Raw genomic sequence first — 9,899 nt, forward strand, 5'->3', positions numbered from 1 at the left:
AGCATAATATTACAGTATATCACAAAAGTGAGTACACCCCTCATACATTTTTGAAATATGAGGTATATCATTTCATGTGACAGACACTGAAGAAATGACACTTGCTTACAATGGTAAGGTAGTGATGGTACAGCTTTGTATAACAGCTGTACATTTTTGCTGTCCCTCAATAATATAACTCAACACACGAAGCCATGTAATTCTAAACCGCTGCAACTAAAGACTGTAGTAACACCCCTAGAGTGAGAAATGTCCAAAATTGGGCCCAAATGTCAATATTTGTATGGCCACCATCAATTTTCCAGCACTCCTTAACCCTCTTGGGCATGGAGTCAACCAGTAGCTTCACAGTAGTGCACTGGATCCTTCGTTCCACTCCTCCATGATGACATCACGGAGCTGTTGGATTTAGAGACTTGCCAGCTGCCTCCACTTCCGTTGGAGGATGCCCCAGCAGCAGATGCTTGCTAGGGTTTAGGGCTCTGAAGACAGTGCTTGGCCAGTCCATATCACCTTTACCCTCAGCTTCTTTAGCAAGGGCAAGTGGTCGTCTGGAGGTGTGTTTGGTGTCATATTATCATTTGAATCACTGGCCCTGACGGCCAAGTCCTGCCGAAGGGAGGGGCTTCTTGGCGAGCTTGCCTTCAAGATGTCACAGTACATGTTGGCATTCAAATCGCGTTACTCCTCAATAGAACTGTAAGCTCGCCCAGTTCCAGCGCAGCACATCATGCAGCCACCAGAGCCATTACACTACCAACCACCATAGCTTGGACTGTAAGGCAAGAACACCACTTAGTCTTTCTACTCTCTACGCTGGTTGCCACACACCACACACACTTGGACACCATCTGAACCAAATAGCAAGTTATCCTATGGCTCTTCATCAGGACCACAGGACATTGTGTTCCAGTAATCAGCATACTGTCCTGTAGTCTGCACGACTGCGCTCTTCAGCCAAACTGTGTTGCACGGGCTTATTTCGTGCCACTTTAGAAGAGGCTTCCTTACTGGAGTACGGGACAGCCATGCAGACCAATTTGATGCAAGTGTACGGCGTATCGGTCTGAGCACTGACCAGGCTGACCTCCCCACCACCTTCAACCTCCTGCAAACAATGCTAAGGCAGCTACTCATACTTCTAATTTCACCAAAGACAAACCTCATGAGAATATGATCTGAAGCAACGTGCACTTCAACTTCTATTGTCGACCATGCGCAGCCTGTTCTGCAGTGGGAAAACCTGTCAGTTTAAATCCGCTATAATGCGTCTTGGCCACCGTGCTGCAGCTCAATTTCAGGTCTTGGCAATCTTCTAGTAGCCACAGCATCATTTTCATGAATAAGAGCAACAATTCTTTTTTTCAGATATCCTACAGAGAGTTCTTTGCCAATGAAGTGCATAAGTTGATACTTCACAAGGTTGACCGAGTCTTAATGGAGGAGAGTGTCGAGAGCGAATGAATACCATAATTATTAACACACCTGTCGCCCCATTCACACCTGAACCGTCGTAACACTAACGAGAGTCACAATGACACCAGGCGAGAGGGAAATGGCTAATTTGGGACCCAATTGGGACATTATTCACTATAGGGTGCTAACTCACTTTGTGCCTAGCGTTTTAGACAAATGAATGGCTGATGTGATTGACGATTTGTTGAGGAGGACAGCAAATTACCACTGCGTTTCAGTTGTTAGTCCACACGTGAATAAAGATTATTCTACAAATAATTTACAAAAATTGTGAGGAGTTAACTGCACTTTTGGTACTTACGTAAAATATGTCATCTAAAATCGTCAATTCAAGTTTGGCCTTACATTTATCTGCGCGACCATCACACAAATCCTGTCAAGCATCGATCTGAACATTACAAAAGACAAGTACCCAAAGCACACAATAGAACCTATCCATATTTACATGTTATGCTAATTACATTATTGTGCATTTACCATGCTATTCTGTTAAAAAAACATATGTAAAGTGCTTAATTCTCAGTTTAATTGCATAGTTATGTAATGTCCTTGTTGCACCTACGCACGGCTATCTCCCAAACTGGGTACAACGCAAACTGCCGTTAGGACGGGTACGGCCAATACACAATATTATCTCACATTTTCAAAACACGTCCATTAGATAACTTTCCAACGTGGCAATAACATATGTGGGTAATGCTTTTTTCTCATCCGCTCGAGTAGTCCTCGTTCACCAGCTAAAATAAAACTAAATCTATGGCTGCGATCAGCACAGACCTGGTCATCAGAGAAAGACGTGGGAGGTTGGAGATCGTCGTGCCTCCTCAAAGGTTCAGAAGTGAACGTGGTCGACCTGCAGCTCCTCCAGAGATCGCGAAACAACCTTCAAATTATACATTTTCAGAAGGAGATGTCTACAACACTATCGACAGCTTACATCAGTAAAGAGCAATGTTAAGTAAGTATTTTCTAGTTGCTAATGTGTTTGTCTCTCCTGGGGTCTTTAATCTTTACTTGATAATGAAGTCAATTTGTGAACATGCAATGATATATACAGGTAATAAAGCATATAATGTTGCGCAGAAATATTGAGTATATAATAAGACTAATAAAAAATATGCTATAGTCAAGTTTCCTAGCCACTTCTACATCTGCATTGCTTGCTGTTTTAGGCTGTATTTCTGTGTAGCACTTTGTGACATCTGCTGATGTAAAAACAGCTTTATAAATTTGATTGAATTATCTCTCTCGTTGGTGTCAGCATATGGTCTCACAAGGGGTCTGAGTATCTCATCTCGGTACCTAATGGCAGTCAGGCTACCTCTGGCGAGCACATGGAGGGCTGTGCGGCCCCACAAAGAAATGCCACCCCACACCATGACTGACCCACCGCCAAACCGGTCATGCTGGAGGATGTTGCAGGCAGCAGAACGTTCTCCACGGTGTCTCGAGACTCTGTCACGTCTGTCACATGTGCTCATGTGCTCAGTGTGAACCTGCTTTCATCTGTGAAGAGCACAAGGCGCCAGTGGTGAATTTGGTCTGTGGTCACCACCTGCAAAACCACTCCTTTATTGGGGGTGTCCTGCTAATTGCCTATAATTTCCACCTTTTGTCTATTCCATTTGCACAACAGCATGTGAAATTTATTGTCAATCAGTGTTGCTTCCTAAGTGGACAGTTTGATTTCACAGAAGTGTGATTGACTTGGAGTTACATTGTGTTGTTTAAGTGTTCCCTTTATTTTTTTGAGCAGTGTATATACAGGTAATAAAGCATATAATGTTGCGCAGAAAATATTGAGTATATAAATAGACTAATAAAAAATATGCTATAGTCAAGTTTTTCCTAGCCACTTTCTACATCTGCATTGCTTGCTGTTTTAGGCTGTATTTCTGTGTAGCACTTTGTGACATCTGCTGATGTAAAAACAGCTTTATAAATTTGATTGATTAGACTGCCCTGGTGCCTAGGCCCTAGGGGGCCCAACCTTCAAAGTTAAGAACGTCCCTTGAAGGAAGAAAAACAACACTATCTCCAAAATGTTAAGGGACTCCTATGAAGTACAGAGTGTTATGGATTGTCACTATTGCACCATCATAAGCAAATAAAATGATAAATTATGTGCCCAAGCATTTCTTCAACACATTGTACTTTCCTGTTARACTATTCTATTACCGTCTTRACATCGTRGTTCGATCTGACACTTCACACCTGAATATGAAAATMAACAACAATGTACACGMTGTAGTAGAGTATTAGTTWATWTCATCTCTATAAARACAATTTRAACTGAAGTCCATCTTCAGATTTGCAGATAGGTTAAACGACTACAGCCTGCCAYGGACATGATCCCATGTTCCCCCCTCACCCCATTCTAACTGAATTTGCACAGATAGTGATGCTCTCATAATGTCCCTTTGGATTACACTTCAGTACATTAACAGATAGCTAACTCAACCTGGATCTCAATNATTTGTTAAACATGACCGACGTTTAGCCTATATATATGTCATATAAAATCTCATTCAAGTTTGGCTACATTTTCTGGCGCCTCCCTCCTGTCAGCATCGATCTGGACATGACAGACAGTACCCAATACCCATAGCCTATCATTACATTTATGCTAATTATTTAMGTGCATTTACATYCWWWTSTMTTWKMWAAKASAWWWGRAAGTGTTTTTCAGTTTAATTTGCTATTTTTGTTKATGTCCTTGTTGCCCTAGCACGGCTATTCCCAAACTGGGGTACACGCAATGCCGTAGGGGGTACGCCAAATACAAATGTTATTCACATTTTCAAACAGTCCATTTAGATTTTCCAACGGGGCTATACATTTGGGTAATGCTTTTTTTCTCGCCTGAGTAGCCTCGTTTCACAGCCTAAAATAAAATTAAACCATCTAGTGGCTGCGCATCGACYGCAACCTGGTCATCGAGAAGGACGGTGGGGAGGTGTGGATCTCTGCCTCCTCCAAGGGTCAGAAGTGAAGTGGTCGACTGCAGCTCCTCCAGAGAGTCGCGAAACAACCTTCAATTTACATTTTAGAGGAGTGCTCTCAACACTGTCGACAGCGCTTATTCAGTAAAGAGAATGTTAAGTATATTTTCTGTGTGCTTGTGTTTGTTTCCTGGGGTCTTTATCTTTTACTTGATAATGAAGTCATTTGTAAAACATGCAATGGAATATATACAGGTAATAAAGCATATAATGTTGCGCAGAACATATTGAGTATATAAATAGACTAATAAAAAATATGCTATAGTCAAGTTTTTCCTAGCCACCTTCTACATCTGCATTGCTTGCTGTTTGGGGTTTTAGGCTGTATTTCTGTGTAGCTCTTTGTGACATCTGCTGATGTAAAAACAGCTTTATAAATTTGATTGATTAGACTGCCCTGGTGCCTAGGCCCTAGGGGGCCCAACCTTCAAGGTTAAGAACGTCCCTTGAAGGGAAAAAAACAACACTATCTCCAAAATGTTAAGGGACTCCTATGAAGGACAGAGTGTTATGGATTGTCATTATTGCACCATCATAAGCAAATAAAATGATAAATTATGTGCCCAAGCATTTCTTCAACACATTGTACTTTCCTGTTARACTATTCTATTACCGTCTTTACATCGTTGTTCGATCTGACACTTCACACCTGAATATGAAAATTAACAACAATGTACACGGTGTAGTAGAGTATTAGTTTATATCATCTCTATAAATACAATTTCAACTGAAGTCCATCTTCAGATTTGCAGATAGGTTAAATGACTACAGCCTGCCAGGGACATGATCCCATGTTCCCCCCTCACCCCATTCTAACTGAATTTGCACAGATAGTGATGCCCTCATAATGTCCCTTTGGATTACACTTCAGTACATTAACAGATAGCAAACTCAACCTGGATCTCAATGCAGAGAACAGGTCCAGTTTTCTTTCCATTTTCACAGATAAAAACCGTGTGCATGTTGGATCTAACCATATTCACAAACAAGTCAGACYCCTCTCGCAAATCTAATCAGATTATTTTAAATTACACCCTGAAAGAAGCTTGTCTATTGGTCTGGAAGGAATGCTGACTTCAGCAGAAGAGCGACGGCATTTCTGAAATAAAGGGAAAGCTACAGTTTATTTGATTTCACGTTAAATCGTGGTCAAATATTATTACGTGGTCAAATATTATTATTGATGTTGACGGTTAAATGCTGGCCTTTACTCAGAGGGAAAGAATGTGAACGACTTAGCTATTTTGTAGTAACAAAACATTTCATATTACAGTAACCTATGCTTTCATACCAAACCRTTCAGAGTTTATTGGTAATTGAAAATGTGTGCTCTTACATGCTTGGTGATCGTTCGACACATTACTTTAAAAGTATCTCTTTCAAAGAAGAAACAGATGTGAAAGGCATTCATACAAAATGATGTTATCAGTGAAAACMGATACTTTTATTTGGTCTTCATCCACATCTTCAATCACAAATAAATACTTGTGATTGTTTGTTTTTATCTTCTCCAACAGATTGTTTTACTGTAAGGGAAAGTGCACCTTCATCAAAAAGGTCAGGTTCTGAGGGAAGCTGTTTTCAAACATCAAAAGTCAAAAATAAGAAAATACAATTGATTGATTGAAGGGAAGCTTTCCAACATTCCCAACAACTCCTTGGAAGTGGGAAAGACAAGGTTCCAACTGGAAAATAACCACTTGAACAACTCTCCCAAGTTGGAATTCCAAGTGGGAAAATAAGAGATAACGTTGATACCCCGAGTTTACAAGTTGTGACATTTCATCACTGACCTTTCACCTTTTCAACCAAAAGATGATCAAGCAAATCCATTGACAGTGTCAAACTTATCAATGTGGATAATGTAGCTAGTTTGACRATACTCTCAATGTTAAGCAAGTTAGCTAACTTTATCATGAGCGACGTTAGATAGCTCATCTACCTAGCTAAAATATCCTTGGTTGAAGAATTTTTTAAACTTGAACACAATCACGTCAAATTTATGACTCATAACTGGGAGATTTCCCAGTTCCGACAAACATTTGAAGACAGCATTAATGTGCTTGCTGAAGGCCACACCGTTAGTGATATTCCTTATCCAATCTTAAGCACGACCAGTACTGGTACCTCGAAAATGAAATAGGACACATCAAAGTAACAATATACTGTAATGATCGGCTAAAGGTAGATGGTGTTGAAACAACATTCAATACTTATCTAGAATGCAAAGCATGCCTACCAGCTAACACATTTCCATTAGCTAAATAATTCCCGGAAATGGGGAAGGCTTGGGCGAGTAGCTGTGGGGGGTGCAGTGTTGTTGACGGGTAGCCAGGTGGAAAGCATGGCCAGCCGTAGAAAAATGCTTATTGAAATTCTCAATTATAGTGGATTTATCAGTGGTGACAGTGTTTCCTATCTTCAGTGCAGTGGGCAGCTGGGGAGGAGATGTTCTTATTCTCCATGGACTTTACAGTGTCCCAAAACTTTTTGAGTTGTGTTGCAGGAGCAAATTTCTGCTTGAAAAAGCTAGCCTTGGCTTTTCTAACTGCCTGTGTATATTGGTTTCTAGCTTCCCTGAAAAGTTGCATATCACGGGGGCTGTTCGATGCTAATGCAGAACGCATTAGGATGTTTTTGTGTTGGTTAAGGACAGTCAGGTCTGGAGAGAACCATGGGCTATATATATATATAAATATATAATAATAATAATAATATATTATAATATATATATATAAACACTGCTCAAAAAAAATTAAAGGGAACACTTAAACAACACAATGTAACTCCCAAGTCAATCACACTTCTGTGAAATCAAACTGTCTACTTAGGAAAGCAACACTGTGATTGACAATACATTTCACATGCTGTTTGTGCAAATGGAATAGACAAAAGGTGGAAATTATAGGCAATTAGCAAGACACCCCCAATAAAGGAGTGGTTCTGCAGGTGGTGACCACAGACAACTTCTCAGTTGCTATGCTTCCTGCTGATGTTTTGGTCACTTTTGAATGCTGGCGGTACTTTCACTCTAGTGGTAGCATGAGACGGAGTCTACAACCAACACAAAGTGGCTCAGGTAGTGCAGCTCATCCAGGATGGCACATCAATGCGAGCTGTGGCAAGAAGGTTTGCTGTGTCTGTCAGCGTAGTGTCCAGAGCATGGAGGCGCTACCAGAGACAGGCCAGTACATCAGGAGACGTGGAGGAGGCCGTAGGAGGCAAACAACCCAGCAGCATGACCGCTACCTCCGCCTTTGTGCAAGGAGGAGCACTGCAGAGCCCTGCAAAATGACCTCCAGCAGGCCACAAATGTGCATGTGTCAGCATATGGTCTCACAAGGGGTCTGAGTATCTCTCATCTCGGTACCTAACGGCAGTCAGGCTACCTCTGGCGAGCACATGGAGGGCTGTGCGGCCCACAAAGAAATGCCACCCCACACCATGACTGCCCCCCCAAACCGCAACGGTCATGCTGGAGGATCTTGCAGGCAGCAGAACGTTCTCCACGGTGTCTCGAGACTCTGTCACGTCTGTCACGTGCTCATGTGCTCAGTGTGAACCTGCTTTCATCTGTGAAGAGCACAAGGCGCCAGTGGTGAATTTGGTCTGTGGTCACCACCTGCAAAACCACTCCTTTATTGGGGTGTCTTGCTAATTGCCTATAATTTCCCACCTTTTGTCTATTCCATTTGCACAACAGCATGTGAAATTTATTGTCAATCAGTGTTGCTTCCTAAGTGGACAGTTTGATTTCACAGAAGTGTGATTGACTTGGAGTTACATTTGTTGTTTTAAGTGTTCCCTTTATTTTTTTGAGCAGTGTATATACAGGTTATAAAGCATATAATGTTGCGCAGAAATATTGAGTATATAAATAGACTAATAAAAAATATGCTATAGTCAAGTTTTTCCTACCACTTCTACATCTGCATTGCTTGCTGTTTTTAGGCTGTATTTCTGTGTAGCACTTTGTGACATCTGCTGATGTAAAAACAGCTTTATAAATTTGATTGATTAGACTGCCCTGGTGCCTAGGCCTAGGGGGCCCAACCTTCAAAGTTAAGAACGTCCCTTGAAGAAAGAAAAACAACACTATCTCCAAATGTTAAGGGACTCCTATGAAGACAGAGTGTTATGATTGTCATATTTGCACCATCATAAGCAAATAAATGATAAATTATGTGCCCAAGCATTTCTTCAACACATTGTACTTCTCCTGTTATACTATTCTATTACCGTCTTCACATCGTCGTTCGATCTGACACTTCAACACTGAATATGAAAATGAACAACAATGTACACGTTGTGTAGTAGAGTATTAGTTTATTCATCTCTATAATACAATTTTAACTGAAGTCCATCTTCAGATTTGCAGATAGGTTAAACGACTACAGCCTGCCAAGGACATGATCCCATGTTCCCCCTCACCCCATTCTAACTGAATTTGCACAGATAGTGATGCCTCATAATGTCCCTTTGGATTACACTTCAGTACATTAACAGATAGCTAACTCAACCTGAATCTCAATGCAGAGAACAGGTCCATTCTTCTTTCCATTTTCACAGATAAAAACCGTGTGCATGTTGATCTAACATATTCACAAACAAGTCAGACGCCTCTCGCAAATCTAATCAGATTATTTTAAATTACACCCTGAAAGAAGCTGGTCTATTGGTCTGGAAGGAATGCTGACTTCGGCAGAAGAGCGACGGCATTTCTGAAAAAAGGGAAAGCTACAGTTTATTTGATTTCACGTTAAATCGTGGTCAATAATTATTGATGTTGACGGTTAAATGCTGGCCTTTACTCAGAGGAAAAGAATGTGAACGACTTAGCTATTTGGTAGTAACAAAACATTTCATATTACAGTACCTATGCTTTCATACCAAACCCTTCAGAGTTTATTGGTAATTGAAAATGTGTGCTCTTACATGCTTGGTGATCGTTCGACACATTACATTAAAAGTATCTCTTTCAAAGAAGAAACGGATGTGAAAGGCATCATACAAAATGATGTTATCAGTGAAAACGGATACTTTATTTGGTCTTCATCCACATCTTCAATCACAAATAAATACTTGTGATTATTTGTTTTTAACTTCTCCAACAGATTGTTTTACTGTAAGGGAAAGTGCACCTTCATCAAAAAGGTCAGGTTCTGAGGGAAGCTGTTTTCAAACGTCAAAAGTAAAAATAAAAAAAATTAAGAAAATACATTGATTGATTGAAGGGAAGCTTTCCAACATTTCCAACAACTCCTTGGAAGTGGGAAAGACAAGGTTCCAACTGGAAAATAACCACTTGAACAACTCTCCCAAGTTGGAATTCCAAGTGGGAAGAAGAGATAACGTTGATACCCCGAGTTTACAAGTTGTGACATTTCATCACTGACCTTTCACCTTTTCAACCAAAAGTAT

The sequence above is a fragment of the Salvelinus sp. IW2-2015 genome, linkage group LG32 (genome assembly GCF_002910315.2).
Source record: "Salvelinus sp. IW2-2015 linkage group LG32, ASM291031v2, whole genome shotgun sequence".
Taxonomy (NCBI): domain Eukaryota; kingdom Metazoa; phylum Chordata; class Actinopteri; order Salmoniformes; family Salmonidae; genus Salvelinus; species Salvelinus sp. IW2-2015.